The 18,984-nt window shown below is 40.2% G+C and overlaps 1 pseudogene; it reads right to left on the bottom strand.

Annotated features, from left to right (window-relative positions):
* Nucleotides 1–1,727: 1,727 nt before the first annotated feature.
* The window catches only part of LOC129083522 (60S ribosomal protein L9-like), a 39,471-nt pseudogene continuing 22,214 nt past the window's right edge, over nucleotides 1,728–18,984 (bottom strand).

Genomic DNA, 18,984 nt, shown 5'->3' on the forward strand with positions numbered 1-18,984 from the left:
AGATCGCAGTTTGGAATGAGAAATGGGAGCTCTTGGAGATGAATCTGCAGAGAAATACAGTGTCAGGTCAATTCACAGATGATTGTAGTTGAGGTTAAGGGGTCTGCATTTGGACCAGGGGCAAATGCAGACCCACTGAAGAATGTGAAACAAGGGAGTGACTTGATTGGATATGTGTTTAAAACAATCACTCTACAGCAATATGGAGAAAAAAAGGGGCCAGGAGGGAGGGAGCCAGTTAAAAGGATGTTGTAGTATTCCTGCTAGAGCTTTCATGAATTTATAAAAGACCATGGTAGCCTGACTCTCTTAGTGGATTAGGCATCCAACTATAAAGCCAGAAGACTAGATAAAATGATTTCCACGGGTCCTTTCCAGCTCTATGATTTTAAAATCCCACTTGTTTCATACTCAATCAAAGAAGGAAGTGATGAGGCATAGGCAAAAAAATTTGCAAATTTTTGATCAATATGCACAACCCACATTCAGCAGACAGGAGGCATTAAAGGCGATACATGATGCTGATTGCATAGATAATTCTCTGTGATCAAGCACACTTTACAATTAATGATATTTTTTTAAATTCAGGTAAGATCTACTGCTTTAAACAGTTTTAGTGTTTGAAATTTTATGGGAAACTGTTGGATTTAATGCTGAATATTCCAAACAGGGGCAGAAATATTTTAACTTCACTAGAGTCACTCCTGCAGCTCCCATCCAAAATAAGATTGGATCTGATAGGGAAATCTAGGGCAGTGCCATGACAATTACCAGGCTTAGTTTTAATTCCACTGAGGCTTTATCTAACTCCAATCAGACAAAAAGCGGAGGGCTATAAGGGGCAGAGGTGGATGTTCACCCTTGCCTCTTGTTATCAGAGTGTTCCGACTCCAACAGCAATGTAACGTGGCAGGAAGCCACTGGTTCTCAGCCTCGGCCACATGTTAGAATCACCTGACGATCTTTGACCAATTACTGGTGCCTAGCCCATGTCCCTAGAGTTTCTGATTTAAATGCTTTGGAGTGAGGAGGGTTTAAAATTTTCCCAGGTCATTTTAATGTGCAGCCCAGGTTAAGAGCTAATACACTAAATAATTATCAAAGTAATTCTCATGGCACCACCCAGACATAGCTACGGCTTGGAAATGTGGTCCAAGGGACTGCTTGTCCAGGTTCCTGTGTGTTTGGACTATTCCGTGGTTTGGCAAAAAATAATGGAATCTAAAATGCCGCAGTGTTTTCATAAATCTTGTTTAGTGATTTTATAGAATATTTTTTAATGAACAAGGTGGAATATTGTTTAATCAACAAAGTGGAAGTAAGGAGGAAAGGGAAGGGAAGGAGGAAATGCACAGATCCCACCAAGAAAGTTCTCACATAAGTTTGAGAACCTCTGGGTTTAAGCAGGAGAGGGGCCCAGTGCAAGAGAACAGCAGTTGTGAAGGATACCACCTGCTTCCATCCTGCTCTTGGGGTATTTTGAGCTCTATCATAATTATAGTCTTCTACATTTATAACATGGAATTGTCAGGGTTTTTTTTTAAGGATCATGGATCATAATATTGCCAAGTGAGCTCTCTCGCTCTCTTTCTCTCTCTCTCTCTCTCTCTCTCTCTCTTAAAGAAGTCCCATATCAATATAAGACTTTTATTGCATCTTTAAAATAACACAAATTGGTCTTAGGAATCATCCAGCATCTTGTTTCCATATTGGACAATTCAAAGATCTTATTCATCAGCCTGCTGCACTCTTCCTTTTTTCAGAGACATACCATCCAAAATTTTCCTCGTATCTTTGCTTTTAACTGTTGTGGCTGAATCAAAGAAGCTAAATTTGATACAAATTTAATGTCATTTCCTTCAAGACTTAACTCATCTTTCTAGTTTTGAAATACTGAACAAGCAATGCCTGGCCTCATTTGAACCCTGCAAATGTATTTTTTACCCAAGAAATTCCATATTTCAGGAACTGGAGAATATTAAGCTAAGTGAAATAAACCAGTTGATGAAAGGCAAATACCATATGACCACACCTATAAGTGGACTCTATTCAACAGAATAAACTAACGAACAAAATGAACCACAGGCAGACTGAAAGTGACCAGAGGGGATGGGGAAAGGGGACAATGGTGGAAAGAAGGAGAGGGGACTAGACAAAGAACATGTATGAATGACCCATGGACACAGACAACAGAATAGGAATTGACTGTGGGAGCAGGGGGTGGGAGTGGGATGGGTGGAGGGGGGTAAAGAGGGAAAAATTGAGACAACTGTAATAGAATAAACATGACTTATAAATCAAAAAAAAAGAAATTCCATCTTTCAACAAGAGATCCATTCTAATAACAATGTTATGGGGAAGTGAGAATACATAGACCTTATCTTGTAACGGATGCTCAGTATCTCACCCTTGTCCATGTTCTGTGAATGACTGTAGACAGTCTGAACAGTAGCCAGGCTCTTCCTATTTCCCCACTGCTATAAACTGACAGTTTGCATCTCCCCTAAATATGTTGAAACCTAATCCCCAATATAGTAGTATTTGGAGGTGGGGACTTTGGGGAGTGCTTAGATCATGAGGGTGGAGTTCTCATAAATGGAATTAGTGGCCTTATGAAAGAGACTCCAGATAGTCCCCTTTCCCCTTTTACCATGCAAGGACACAGCAAGAAGACAGCCATCTACGAACCAGGAAGCAGGTCCTCATCAGACACCAAGTCTGCCAGTGCCTTAATCCCACCACTTGTCAACCCAGAGCCTCTAGTTTTTCTGTCCAAAGAGACTGAGATCTACATTGATGTGATTAAAATCCCTCCACAGGACTCCTCTGGGACCTTTTTCAATAACTGTGTGTCCCTTTGGAGTGATGTCAACATTTTCTGGAATATAAACAGTCTGATTACTTAAAACAGTCTTCACTCTCACAGTGGTAGGGCAAAAAACTGAGGCTTCTAGATATTGATATAGGTAGTGGTCTTATTTATGGCATTTTTTTTGTCATTGTAAAAAAATTACTATATAAAAATATAATTATGTATTGGTTTCCTAGCACTGCCATAACAGTGTACCGTAAACTGGGTGCCTTAAACAACAGTATTAGAGGTCAGAATTCTGAAATCAAGGGGTCCTCTCTTCCCTCTCCCTAGCTTCTGCTTATTTGCAAGCAATCGTTGGTACTTCTTGGCTTAGCACTGCTTTTGCTGCCGCATGGTATTCTGTGTGTGTGTGTGTGTGTGTGTGTGTGTGTGTGTGTGTGTGTGTCTTACACAGCTGTCTTCTTATAAGGACACTAGTCATATTAGATTAGGGGTCTATCCTACTCCAATATGATTTCATCTTAAGTAATTATATCTGTAATTACCTTATTGCCAAATAAATGCATGTTCTAAAGTAGCAGGGGTTAGGATTTCAACATATATTTTTGAGGGACACAACTCAACCCATAACCATATACAATTAGATTATTTAGGGGTTTTTTGAATGTACAAAATCTAAATTTTTAAAGAAGTTGATTCATTAACTTCTATGTGCCAAAGATATCATTTGATGAATCCATTCCATATCTGATACACTTCACAAAAGGCCCAAAGATGAGGTGAATTTCTGCAATAAGAAGAGAAATCCTTGACTAGAAGAATATGTCCTTAGGACTATTCTTCTATGATTTATCTTCTTTTCAATTAAAGCAAAAGAGAAAATGAAAGAAAATTTCTCTCCTTGTTATTTTTTACCAAACTTTAGTTTGGAGTTTATTCTAAAACCTTGAGTCATGTTGGGAAGGAGAGTGTTTTTAGGAATATGAGAAGTTCCCATCTTTATTAGTGTAAAACATGAGAATCTAAAAAGACTGAGAAAAAAAGGCACTCTCATTTTTGAAAGTTTTTTTTTTCTGTTTGCAGTTCTTATGACAACTTGCAACAGAAAGATTTTGATGATAAAAATGTTATCCCTCAAGGTTTTTATTGGTAAAGTGACCCCCATATTTTCTATGCTATTGAATAAAATTCTATCCCTCAATCCATTGAACCAAAAAGAATATCTCTATACAAGTTCTAATGTCATGAAACTGAAGAGAAAAAAGTCTAGATTTTTTATCTCTTTTCATATAAACTTACACCAAAATGAGATTAAAGATATAGATATAAAGAGGTAGGTGGATAAACATCAAAACTGTGAATAATATGTTCCTTTTCCACTACTCCTGTAACAGAGTAAACACTACCCAGACAAGCTGAGAAGACATAAAGTATGGAACCCTCACTTCAAAGAAGGTCACTAAGGCTTTTCCTGGGTATTGGGATAGAATGTCCTCAACCAGATTGCCCCAGCTCCAGGTGATGTTATATTCATGCCTTGCAGTGACAAGTTTTTTAGTGACAGGAATCCAACAAAAAAAAAGGGCACAAGGAAAGGGGGAATAAAAGATTTGTAACTAATTAAATATGGCAGACAAAGTAGCTCAACAAAGTCCCAGAATTCATCTCTCTCACACCTTCTTTCCCCTCTGCTTTCTTTTCTGTTGACATACTCTCCACGTGGAGACACCTCTCAGGTTTATACCTTCCAGCTTCAAGTCTGACAGAAAGGAAACCCATTTCTGTAATTCCAAGAGGGACCCATGCAATGAGAATATGTGACCATCTCGAACTCTGTCCAAGGGATGAAAGCCCTTGTTGGACAACCTGAGGTCGGTACCTTCTCCAAAGGTGATGATGTCAGCTTATTAGTACCTGAACTCCAAAGACTGAGTCAGGGAGACACTGTGCCCTGCCCTGGATCAGTAACTGTTAGCAGGGGCTCAGAGACTAGGTAGGCAAGAACGGCCAATGTCCATTTCAAATGAAGATAAAGAATCCAGCACCAGAAGAGGTTTGCTGGGGAAATGAACTAGACCTTAAGTATCTTCTTTCCAATGCTGCAGGAAATACATGTAATTAAATTTTACTTTTCTTGTGGTCCATCAGATGAAGTGAACTACTGATACATGCTATAACATGGATGAACCTGAAAAACATTACACTAAACTAAATAAAAGAAACCAGACTCAGAAGGTCACATATCTGATTCCATTTATATAAATATCCAGAAAAATGTACATCTGTAAAGACAGAAATCAGATCAATGGTTGTCAGGGGTTAGGGTGAGAGGGGAATGGAGACTGACCACTTAATGGATCGAGGGTTTTCTTATGAGGTGATGAAAATATTTTGAAATATGATTTAGTTCATGGTTGTACAACATTGTGAAGGTACTGAATTGTATACTTTTAAATGGTTAATTTTATGCTATGTAAATTTTGTTTCTACTTTTTAAAAAGAGGGAGTTCTCTAGTCATTGTGCAAGACTTAACACTGGGTAGAAACCCTGATTTTTCCTTTCTTTCCTTCTTTCTGATCACCTGTTTAAGTGCCAATGCAGGTCCACAGACCTCTACTTTTTTGCCTCTAAAACATTCAATCTCCACCCTTGAGAAAGTGGCCTTCCCATCCTCACTTCTCAGCTAAAGCCAGCTGTCCAGAACCTAGCTTCCTGGCCATAAAGTTTTAGGTGGTTTTATAGGACTTGGCCTCTCATCACTCATTCATTCCCCCTTCACCTTCCTTGCCTCCAGCAAATAGGAAGCTGGGGAGCTTTGGCTTAAGGTATGTTCCATTTCCTCATTTTCAGCCTCTTACTGAGGTGATTCTGTTTTCAGTACTTAAGGGTTTAGCTTACACTGCATTGGTAAATTCCAGTTTCACATTTTTTAAATTCCAGGAGAGTCTTGACATATACAGACCCCACAACAACCTGGAAATCAATGTTTCCAGCAGAGAGTCCAGTCATTTGAAGGATGGCTCTGGTGAGCATGGCTGAAGGCTTTATTTCTGCCAAGTGTCATGTCAAATTTTTAGACTGAAGTTTCTAAACTCTGCACAGTTACCAGAAAATCAGTTGAAAACCCCAAGGAGTCAAGCAGGTTTAGGAATACTGTATGAATTTTTATCTGAATCCTGACTGTGAAACTTCAACAATTCAAACAAAAACAAGAGTAATTGTTTAAGACGTATTTTAGGGAGAAAAATAAACTGGTATAGTGACTGTGAATCTCAGTCAATAAATTCAGGAGTGCCAGAAATAAAATTGTATTCTTTTACAGTAAAACTTAATTTCTGTTTAGAAGGCCTAATCTCCCCAGAGAGCAGGAAGTTCCCTTGGCAGTTGGAGACATTACCCTTGCCATAGGGTTGTATCTAAGTTCCAGGAGGTCAATGTCAGCAAGTATTGGGAGGGGCAATATCCGATCCGTGGTTGCAGCCCCTGCAGAAGGGCTGGGACATCCCCCAATCCCATCCACCTGCTCCAGTCTTCTACTTACATGCCACATATGCAGCCATGGAAATCATCTTGTCATTCACTGCTCTACTGGGGCCTAGAAACCTATAGGAACCTACAGAGCTGCCCACGTCCTAAAGGCCTGGACTCCGTGTACACAGACACCTCCTCTCTGGTCTTTCAACCTCCTTAGGACTCTGTCTTAGAGTTACAGAGAAACTTTTGGTCTCAAATGGCTTCCTTTCTTTCGAGGCTTTTACCACCTTCCTGGGACTTTGCTCAGGAAGCAGATCCAGGGAGCCTTTCTCTGGAATTCACCAAACTCTCTTCTTCCATCAACTTCCCTCTATCTTTCCCCACTCATCCCTTGACAAACATACATAGCCCCAACTGAGGAGAATCTAAACTCCTTAGAACATCCCAGAGGTTTCAATGGGGCAAGGGCAAGGAAGGGAATAAAGGAAATCAGTGTGCATTTCTAAAAAATATATTCATTTTGCTTTGTTTTGAAGATTGCAGATTAGAATAACAGAATTGTACATGCTCCTCTCCTATCCTCTCAAAAAAATGGTCGATAAAATTCTGAACAGAAGAATGCACCTTATTCCAAGACATTTGCCTCGATTACTTCTTCCTACCCAAGCTGGAACATTGACCTTCTCCTAGCCATCTCCTTGCATTACAAGCTTCTCTGCTTGTAGCACCCACCCATCAAGGGGATGCATTACCACCGAGGGCATCCGCACACATATGCACTCAAACCTAAACGTGACTGTGGGGGGCAGAGTGTGCCTGACCTTGAAAAACACTTGAAATAATGGCTTATGACTCTTAAGTATCTGTAAACAATCTTAGTACACATTTCAATTTAAGAAGAAGTTGGTCCATTGAGCATTTTTGCCCACATAAATGCTATAACATTCAATTGTCTGTATCATAATTTTAGTAAGTGGCAGACACTATTATTAAATGTGTCTGTTTGTATTGGGTTGGCCAAGAAGTTTGTTTGATTTTTTTCCATAGGATGGCTCTAGTAGTGCTTAGTTGTCTTTAACTTCATTCAAAACAATTTTGTTAGATTATATTTTGACAGCTGTCATATCAGCATGCATTGAAAAAGAAACAGCAAAATTGGTGAATTTTTGTATAGCCATTTTAATATTAAAAATGGAAGAAAATGCACAACATTTTTGTCATATTTTGCCTTATTATTTCAAGAAAGGTAAAAGCACAACTGAAACCAAGAAAAGATTTGTGCAGTGTATAGAGAAGGTTCTGTGACTCATCAAAAATGTCAAAACTGCTTTGTGAAGTTTCCTTTCTCATGGGATGGATTTTTGCCCAACTCATATTTTGGCAAGAGGTTTGGGGACGGTGTTTGCTCCCCAACTACCTACTAAAATCCCAGAAGGCTCTTATGTGTGTGTGTACTTTTTTTAGACACGTATGGTTGTTCAATAACAGGCAAGGGAAATTGAATATCTCCCCTTCCCAACACAGTGGAAACAGAAATAACAACTAGCACTTGATCCAATCAGTAAGAATTTTTAACAATGATAGCAAGAATTCACAACTACTATGTATCCTCATTTTCAGCTGAACCAAACCCACTGTACTTGTGTGTTTAATTCACCTCCACCATGGGGAACACAGTTCTAGCTGTGGCTTTAGCAACAAAGATTTTGCTCAGTCACCAGCTATGCATAGTTCATACCTTGGACAGCCTGCCCTTTTGCTCAGGTACCTGAATGGTAGGGGTCCGCCTGCACCACAGCTGAGAGCTCTGTGCTTTATTTTGTTCTGTATACACAATCTGATGCTCTGTTTATAGACAATGCCTCAAGAAATTCTTGCTAAAGAGGGTAGATGGATGAAAATCATACACTATTAAAGCTAGAAGAATCTTGAAAATTCATCAAGAGCCTTTTCTGAAGCCTGCAGGCAGGCCATCCATACTCAAACCAACTCAAATAAATGAGCACATCCTCAATTTTTTTAAACCTCCAGCAAAAATTTCTAAATCTATTTTCATAGAACAGTATTAATATTGCATTTAACTACTCTATCTGGAACTCTCTCACCACACTGAATGTGAATACAACAGAGAAAACACTGGACTGGGGACTGAGAAGTCTAAGGGGCCTGGCTCTGTGGCTCGAAGGCTGTGACCTTAGCAGTATCAGTTACCCTCAAGGGATTTACACACTTCATCTGTAAAATTACAGGGATGACAAGAGGATCACTAAGCTCACTTAAAACTCTAAGACTTGGCTAATCCTTATTATTGATGTGCAGAGATATGAATACTGTGGCTCCTTTATACTCTGAACTGTGTGGTTCCTTTGCTTTGTTGCTTAAAAGGGATAGAATACCAATGTTTTCTCTTATTCTTCTGGGAGGACTTGAATATTAACAATCCCTACTACCACCCCAGGAAAGGAGAATTAGATTTTTGGCTGCTAATGACTCTGGTATCTATATTTGAGGGACCATTAAAATCTAAATTTAGGATTTCTGGTCAAGATGGCAGCATAAATAAACATGGCTTGCCTCCTTGCACAACCACATCAAAATTACAACTGAGAAATATAACAACCATCATTCAGAACAGTCAGATCAAGTTGAATGGAAGTTTGACAACTACAGAATTAAAGAAACCACATTTATCCAGACTGGTAAAAGGAGCAGAGATGTGGAACAGGTTGGTCCCACATGCATATGTGGTGGGTAAAAATTTGAGAGGGTTATCTCAGGTGCAAGAAGGCCCAGCCCCATACAAGTCCCCCAGCCCAGGATTCCAGTGCCAGAAAGATAAGTCCCCATAAGTTCTGGTGGCAAAAGCCAGCAAGGATTGAGTCAATGGAAGAAATTTCTTGGATCTCAAGCAGTTCCCCTTGAAGAACACACACATGGACTCACTCCCTCTGAGCTTCAGCACTGGTGTAGCAGTGTGAAAGGCACCAATGGCATACAGGGAGCAACTGAAGTGTCTGGCATCAAGAAAAGAGCTGGGGGACAGCTTTCACTAAGACAGGAAGGTGGGCAGAGGCCATTGCCCCTTTTCTGAGCTCTTCCCACAATGAGCCACGGAGCTGGCAGGCAGCTACCTTATCTAGACTCCATCTATCTGACTAACACTCTTTGCCCCACCGTGGAGATCCCCTTAGACTCCATCCCACCCAACTTATGGGCCCACCCAAACTGTTAACCTTGACTTTTCTATGTGAATGGCAGTCTTGGTTCATGCTTCACAACTTATTAAATCTTATCAAACAAGCTACAGCCGGCCTCAGTAAGCCCTCGGTCCTCATACCTCTTGTTGAATGGCCCCAGGCCTGGCACTAGCTGCAGCCAGCCTGGATTCACAGCTTGGCTTTGCCTGGGAATCTCCAAGCCCAGCACAAGTAGCAGCCATCTCGGAATGCTTTAGAGGAGAGAATCAAGACGGTGGAGGAGTGAATGGAAGTCACACTGATCTCCTCCTAGGACCAATCTGGAATTACAACTAAATTGTGGAGAAATCACCTGGAACAAACAACTAAACAATAGCAAGAGAGGAGCCTTACAACCTTGGAGACAGAAGATTCAGCTTTAGCACAATCTAACTGATAAGGAGTGTGGTAGAGATTCAAGAAGGCGGGTGAGGCACCCACAGGTGGCAGCACCAGAAGGATACTGAAAAAGCCAGTTGGATTCCCCTGGGAAGAGTGGGGTCTAAATCAAAAAGCAGGGATCTCCAGCCTACAGCACCAGAGCCCAGAAAGTACACAGAAAACAGTCAGCTGCGAAAACATCAGGGTTGCTCCTTGCCAGAGACAGGCAGCGGGAGACGCAAAGAGTTATTTAAAGGAACAACGCATAAATTTTTATTTGGAGCCACTTACCCTGGTCTCTGGCAAAGGCGGGGACAGAGTGGGCTAGAGACTGCTGAGGAAAGACAGGGAAAGAAGGCTTTGGAGAGAGAACTGAGAGATTAGCCGGTGGGATCTCGGTGCTGACTCATCTCCCATGCAGCAGCATCCATCTTGCTCAGGCAGAGACCACTCCCCCTGAGCGGCAGCAGCATCAGAGGACCAATAACCATGCCCCCAGGTGGGATTCTGCCCTGCCCTGTGCTGTCTAAGCCACCTGCTGAGTGCAGAGTGACTACATTAACAGCTGGAGAGAGCCACAGACAGTAGATTACTGGAAGTCTTGAACAGACTTCCTAAGGTCAGACAGGGACAACATCTGACATTATTGGAGGCAGATCCAGAAAGTAAAAACAGCAGTCTCCAACCATAGAGGTTCACACCACAAAGTCAGGAAATCAAGACAGATCAATTGAAGAAGCAGAAGCCAAAAAGAAGAGTTTCACAAATAATGGGAAGACAAAGAAATACCCGCCACTTGAAGGAAAAGGAAAAATCTCCAGAAAGAGAACTAAATGAAATAGAGGCAAGTAAACTATCAGATATTGAGTTACAGACAAAGGTTCTAAGGAAGCTCAATGAGCTCAGTGAGCTCAGGCGGAATTACCAAAAACTACAGGGAAACTATGAGAAACTTACTGCAAACTATATCAGCATGAAAAAGGACATATAAACTATCAATAAGACATAAGAGGAAATGAAGAATACAATTTCTGAATTTAAGAACACAGTAGAAGGAATCAAAAGCAGGCTCAATGAAGCAAAGGATCGAATAAGCAAGCTGGAGGACAAGGTAGAAAAAAGCTCCCAAAAAGAGCAAGAAAATGAAAAAGACTCAAAAAGAATGAAGAGGCATTTAGAGAAATGCAGGACAACCTGAAACATAATAATAGCCATATAACAGGGATACAAGAAGGAGAAGAGGATGAGGAATGGATAGAGAACCTGTTTGAAAAAGTCAGGATGGAAAACTTCCCTAATTGGAGGAGAGAAAAAGTTACATAAGTCCAGGAAGCACAGGGGGTCCCATTCAAGAGGAACCCAGTGAGGCCCACTCCAAAACACATCATAATTTAAATGGCAAATATCAAAGACAAACAGAGAATCCTCAAGGCAGCAAGGGAGAAACAGCTAGTAACATACAAGGGAGCCCTGATACAGCTAATAGCTGACTTCTCAACAGAAACACTGCAAGCCAGAAGGGAGTGGCAAAAAATATTCCAAGTCATGAAAAGCAAAGGCCTGCAACCAAGACTGCTCTACCCAGCAAGGCTCTCAATTAAAATGGAAGGCAAAATAAGAAGTTTCCCAGACAAAAGAAGGCTAAAAGAATACACCTCCACCAAACTAGCATTGCAAAATATGCTAAAGGGACTGCTTTAAGATGAAGAAAAAGAGTCTATGAATTCCCAGTTCCTTTCACAGTTGCCAATACTTGATATTACCAATATTTTTTAGTATGTATTAATCTGATTGTGACAATGATGTGCTATTTCAATTGTTCCTTTGTTATTTATTGAAACTAAACTTGTTTTGTATATTTCTTGCCTATTTCTATTACTTAAAAAAAAAGTAAAAAAAAAGTAAAAGTGACTTTTTGGTATTCTTTACCCATTTATCAATTAAAGGTTTGTAGAATTCCTCCTCTTAAAGAAAATTTGAAAAACAAACTATTAACCCTTTTTTAGATGTGTGGCAAATACTTTCCTATTCTATACTTGTCCTTTAGTTTTTTATATGTATATTACTATTTAGTCTTAAATGTTTAATATAGTCATATTGTCAATATTTTACTTTATAGCTTTTGGGTTTAAATATTTTACTTCAGGATAAGAAAAATATTAGTCTGTATTTTCTCCTAAAACTCCTTAGATTCTACATATTGATTTTTAACTCACCTGAATATTTCTTGTATAACGTGTGAAATATGACTCTATATTTGTTTTATTTCAAGTAATAGTGGTCCATGCACCTTATTTGTTGAATAAGCCTTATTTTCCCCATGGATTTGAAATATCAGTTTAATCATGTTACACTGTTAGACAGGTATATATGTTAGTTTCTAGAATGCTTATTATATTTCATTGATCTACTTGGGGGAAAAAAAAAAGAATGCTTTAGAGCTCATGCAGGGTGGTCCCAGGCAGAACACAGGTGGGGGCTGACCTTTGCCTGCACCACTTGAGAAACCCCAGAGCCTGTGCACCCAGGGGACAGCTACAGACCATATCAGAACACCACCACCTTGTCCCTGCACAGCTGATCCTCCACAGAGGGTTGGGGTTGGTGGTCAGTAGTCACAGCCAGTCTTTGAAGCTGACTGGTCTGGAAAAACCCCTCCCATTGACCTGCCAACAGCAATCAAGCTCAACTACAAAAGGAGTGTGTACTCAGCACATACAAAGGGTACACCTCAAGTACCCAGCTTGGGTGAGAGGGGAGGCTCTGCCACTGGACCATACAGGACACCTACAACACTAGACCATGTTACCAAGACAGGGAGTCATAGTAGTTCTACTTAATACATAGAAACAAACACAGGGAGGCTGCCAAAATGAGGAGACAAAGAAACAGGGCACAAATGAAAGAACAGATCAAAATTCCACAAAAAGAACTAAATGAAATGGAGATAAGCCATTTGTCAGATGCAGAGTTCAAAACACTGGTTCATAAGGATGCTCAAGCAACTTAGCGAGGACCTCAACAGCATAAAAAAGATCCAGTCAGAAACAAAGGATACACTAATTGAAATAAAGAACAATTTAGAGGGGGGGAAAAAAACCAATTAGAGCGGATGAAGCCTATAATAAAATCAACAATTTGGAACATAAGGAAACAAGAAACAACAGGTAAGAGCAACAAGAAGAAAAAAGAATCCAAAAAAATGAGGATAGCATAAGCAGCCTATGAGGCAACTTCCTGAGGTCCAACATTCACATTATAGTGGTGCCAGGAGGAAAAGAGAAAAGACAAGAAACTGGAAATCAATTTGATGAAATGAATGAAAACTCCTTTAATTTGGTGAAGAAAATAGACATGCAAGTCCAAGAAGCACACAGAGTCCGAAACAAGATGGATGCAAAGAGGCCCACTCCAAGACACATTATATTTAAAATGCCAAAGGTTAAAGATAAAGAATCTTAAAAGCAGCAGGAGAAAAGCAGTTAGATACCTACAGGGGAGTTCCCATAAGACTATCGGTTGATTTCTCAGAAGAAACTCTGCAGGCTAGGAGGGATTGGCCAGGCACATTCAAAGTCATGGAAAAGCAGGGACCTACAGCTAAGAAAATGATGGGATTTTCTCCGGACCAAAAAGAAATCAGGGATCTTGGAGAGAGGCTTTGGAGGGAGGAGTTGATGAAGGAATCTGTGAACCTCTCCTGAGGTGTTGCCCAAAAACTGAAAGGTAACTATGAATTCACAGATGTTCATGGGGGCTAAGTCATTACCAACAACTGTCCAGCCTTCAGTTAGGCCTGGAACTCCCCAACCTATGCCCAGAGCCCTTCTGCATTGATTCTTCTGGTGGTTGGCCCAAGAGGGGTTTATTTTGTCAGCACCCAGAACCTCATAACTGAGCACCCATAAGTGCCATAGGCTTGGTTCAATCTGGGCCTGAATACCCCATGAAGACACTCCATACACAATGTACCAGGTCACAAGGAACTGGGACATCTAGTGGGAATAAGGTAAAGAAACTGAGATCTCCTGAGCCAAGACACTAAGAGGGTCTGCGAAACCCCTGCAGGGACAGATCCAGGTTTTGTGGGTCCTCTTTAAGAAAATAAACACATTATACATACAAAATTAGGTAAAAATGTGAATCTATATTTAGAATGAAATAAGAATCATATCACAATTTTTTTAACTGACAAAGACCACACACACCACAAAATCCAAACATATATATATGTGTGTATATATATATATACACACATATATATATTTCCAAACATACCTCTATCATATTTGTTTTCTATAATACATTTATTGATTGCATAACATTTGATCACCTCTATAAAAGAATAATTTTATAATATTTCCTATAGGGAAAATAGGAAGGTAAATCAGTCTTTCTTCTAATATGGTTGACCAAAAATATTTTTTTGATAGTTTGGATGCGTAAAACATGACTTCACACATGGACATCATCAATGTTTTATAGTACTACAATAGATTTGTACCTACAAATACAGAAATTCTGATAGATTCTATGTTGTGCAATTCCTATCAAAAAAGAAGGGGACTATATATGTGGTGTGTTGATAATTATGTATATTGCATTATTTTAAAAAAATATTTCTTACAGGTGTGGACTTTCATTTTAACTAGGCATCAATGAGAACCTAATCCTCTACTCACAATTCTACAAATGACATCTGCACAAAAGAATTGAAAGTAGGGTCTTGAAGAGATAGCCATACACCCATGTTCATACCAGCATTATTTATAAAGCCAAAAGGTGGGAGCAACTTAACTCTCCACCAACTAGTGAATGAATAAACAAAATGTGGTATATGCATACAAAGGAACACTATTCAGAATTAATAAGGAGGATATTATGACACATGCTACAACACGGAAGACATTAAGTGAAGTAAGCCAGTTACAAAAGGACAAATATTGTATGATTTCACTTATATGAGGTACCTAGTGTAGTTAAATTCATAGAGATGGAAAGTAGAGCAGTAGTCACTGGGGTGGTGGGTGATGGAAGACAGGAACAGGAAGTTAACGTTTAATGGATGGAGTTTCAGTTTTGCATGATGAAAAGAGTTCTGTAGGTGGATGGTGGTAATGGCACAACAATATGCATGTGCTTAATGCTACTGAACTGTACCCTTAGGAAACGTTAACACGGTACATCGTGTTATGTTTATTTTACCACAATTTAAAAATTTTAAAAATTATACAGATGATTGAAAGAATTTTCTGGAGTAGCTTCTGGGTCTGTACATTCCAAGCATGGTTCTGCTCTACTCCTCAGACACTTCTGGTATTGGAAGCTGTAGGACATGTTCATGTCACTATGTGACTTCCAACTCCACACCTTCATGTCATGATGTCACAGTGGGCAACAGATGTGTTTCTGGAAGCCATCCTTACACCAGATGTCTAGAAATAACTTAGTTACCCATGGAAGTGCTTGTAACCCTCAGAACTATGTCCCATTAAATTCAAACTAAAGGCATCCTTAGCTCAACTTCCTCTTCCTTGGATCACAGAGATGCCTCAGTTGTCCTGCCACCATCCTACACAAGAGGAAGTGTGACACAGGGTAGCTCCAACTGGAAAGAAACAGTAATCTGACGTGATTATGGTTAAAAGGTATTGCTTTTGCAAATTTTAGGAAAACAGCACATGTGAATGTATGTCTAGCATATCTCCTGAGACGTTGGAAGGGGCCTATGCAAATGAGGGGTCCTGAAGGGTAAGCTTCATGGGTTTCCCAGTACATCCATCTCTGAACTCCCATTTCACTTAATATTTCTTTCTCTACCAGGATCATTCCTGCCTGTTTTGTTCGCACATGATATGTGAACTGCCAGGTCAAAATTCTTTGTGTAATAACCCTTTTGGATAGACATACTATATCACTTTTTATATTCTCTCCAAATAAGTCTAGTCTTTTCAATTTTTCTTTGCACCTACTGTTTTTCAAATATTTTGTCATGTCCATATCTGTGTGATCTATCAGAGATGGTGAACTACTTGAAGACAAATATTTCTATCGTGAAACTCAGTGGAATACTACTGGTAATCACATGCCTGATAAATACATTTGTGTAAGGTAATGCGTCTGTGTGTGTCTGGAAGCCAAGGAGGGGGCTCCCCTCTGAAAGTTTACCAAGTTGTTCATATCAGTCTTTGGTTGTGGGGTCCAGAAATGGACACAGAACGCTGCCGAGGGTTTTTAAATTCTGTTTTATTTTGTTTTGGGGGGTGTGTGTTTACTACAAAACATATCTACATCTGTATCAGTTAGGAATTGAGTTCAACTGTGTGTGGCAGAGACCTGAAAAAAAGAGTAGTTTATTTCTTGCTTGTGTAATAATACATTCAAAGGTGAGCAACACAGGACTGGTATGAGAACTCCCTATTGTCACCGAGAACCCAGGCTCCTTTCCGCTCCCTGTTCTGATAGTGCTGCCCCTTATCCTCCTACTTACAAGATGGTTGCTGGGGTACCAGCCCTTGTAGAACATCATGTCTGCACTCCTAGGAGAATGGGGAATAAAGGAAGTGGGAAGGCAAAAAAAACAAACAAAAAACATAAAAAAACATGCTTCTTAGAGGCCTGTCCCTTTTTAAAGGAAGTTCTGCTAAACAGCTTCTGCTTGTATCTTATTGGCCACCCCTAGTTGCAAGGAGTGAGACGGAGGGAAATTTAGAAACATGGTCTTTCACTAGATTCATCTACCCAAATGAAAATTGGGACTCTGATGCCCAAGAGGAGGATGGATATAGGGAAGGCTGCCATCACCTCTGCCATAACACCTCAGGCTGCTCTGGTCCTAGGCAAACTGTGAAGAGAACCTCCGGCTGCCTCTGGCCTTGCCTCCCTCTCCCACTTCCTACTTCACAGACAAACTCAGAAAATCATTCACTCTTAGGGATAAGGATGAGAAATTTTCTATGCTTGTTTTCCCAGGAATTTAACCAGGAGCAAAGCCTTGAATTAGAAAAATAAAGCCATCTTCATACATAATCAGTTATCAATAAGTAAGACATGGATGATTAGGTCTGAGAAAGAATAATTGGATTTGAATTCTCTTGTCTCTAAAAATCAGATCAATGAGACAATGTGCCTGGTTGTTTCCTTTGCTTTCTTTCTTTCCTTCTTTCCTTCTTTCTTTCTTTCTTTCTAAATGTTCCTATTTTAATTTCAGTGCATCTCTGAGCACTAGTGGTAAATGTATTACTCACCATGAATCCTAATGTTTTCTTATTTTTTATTTGCTCACAGCTCATCATTCCCCTAATTATAACTATGTAGTATTTTTTTTTCCTCCCTGAAAAGGGTGAATGTCTTTTTAACACTAATACTAAGTGGGGTTTGGTGCTGTGGTTTTTATTGGATGTTTATCATTCACTCGGCAGTTGAGGAGGCGTGGCGTCGAAGTGCTTTTCATTTGGTTCTGTGGGTTACTTGTTAACAGGCTTGATTCAGCACATACTTCAGCAGAGCGGGAGAGATGGTAGAAGACTTTTTATTCCACTAAGTCTGTCAAGTGGGCATTAAGCAGAAAATGAGGTTTAGTTTCCTATGCAACAAAACATATGCTTTAAAAAGAGATACAATTACCTCTGAATTACTGTTGCTTTATTTTGAGTACTATGGGGTCTTCAGGCAAACATTTCTGCAAACAGCTGTGAGAGAGGATGGTAATAACTCTTGTAGAGCACGTTGCAAGTTTATAAAACATTTTCAGGTTTATTTTGTGTGCCCAACTTTGTTCTGCTCTCAGCTACTAGCAAATGCGATCTCAGTTTCATAGCTTTGAGGGGGCCTCTGGGATGTAGCTTTTGATCTCCTGCGCCTCTAAATGAATACCAACAGTTTTAATAATGACCTAAATCAGAGGTTTCCAGAAACAAGAGCCAACTGACCATTTCCTGGTCTTTTTCTTCCCAAAAAGAATGCTATTCTTTTTGAAGCAAATGGCTCTCTTTCAAGCAAGTCAGTGAGGACAGGAGGATTACAGAAAGGAGAGGGATGTTGCAGGGCAAGGATAATTCCTTTCCGCCTCACTTCATCCTTTCTCCCATCCTCATTCCGTGGTAATCTGACTCAAAACCACTGCAGGCCAACAAATGCACTTCAGTTTCTTTGGGCCATCAATAAACCAATCACTGAACCTCAGAGTTGACAGAAAGCATAAAAGATGTGAAGACCAATCAGCCAGATCTGTAGTAGTCTCCTTTTCATTTAATTTTCTAGATGGAGCTATAGGATCAAGAGCTGGAGTTCAAGGGAAAACAGGCCGCCAGAGTCTCAGATAACAGAACCTTGTTCCCGTTCACCTCACATTCCATCCTCTGAATATTCAACCTCTCAGGCTATAAAAATGCTCAAGTATCTCCCATTTTAAAAAGAGAAACACCCCAAAAAGGATGCCTTCGATCTTAATCACTGGAGCTCATGCCCTGTGCCTTTTAACTCTGTCTCGTCAAAAAGTCTTCTTGCAGTGTCCTACGCCCATCACTCTTTCACTTCTCATCCGGTCCTCCACCTCCTGAAATCAGGCTCATTCCCATGACTATGCTTCTTCTCATCTCCAGTTACCTCCTGTTGACATTTTCAGCCTTTTTATTGTAAGGCTGCAGCATTTAGCATGTTGATGTTATGTCCTCTTTTGGCTGCCGTGACACTGGCTCTCCTGACCTTCCAATGGTTTGTTCCAACATTTTCCCCGAGCTCCCTTCCCAGGTTCCCATCCTGGCTCCCGGATATCTTTCTCTCCACACCTCACTGGGTTAGCTCGCTCATTCCTTTGATTTCAATCACCACCTCCACACCTGCATGCTGATGCTTCTTTAATCGGCACCTAGTGCCCATTTTTCTCCCCGGCCTCAGACTCAGATATCATTTCTCTAAAAGGACACCTCCACTGAGTTGCTCTAAAAGTGCACATCTTATCTCCCTTTAAACCATCTTTCTGCTCTACCCATTTTTCATGGGATGGTCCTATCATCCATTCCCTCACCCAAATTACAAAGCCCAGAGGCTCCTCTCTACTCTCTATCAGCCTGACA

The sequence above is a fragment of the Pteronotus mesoamericanus genome, unplaced genomic scaffold (assembly GCF_021234165.1).
Source record: "Pteronotus mesoamericanus isolate MK-2021 breed Mesoamerican mustached bat unplaced genomic scaffold, CSHL_Meso_final scaffold_167, whole genome shotgun sequence".
NCBI classification, from domain to species: Eukaryota; Metazoa; Chordata; class Mammalia; order Chiroptera; family Mormoopidae; genus Pteronotus; species Pteronotus mesoamericanus.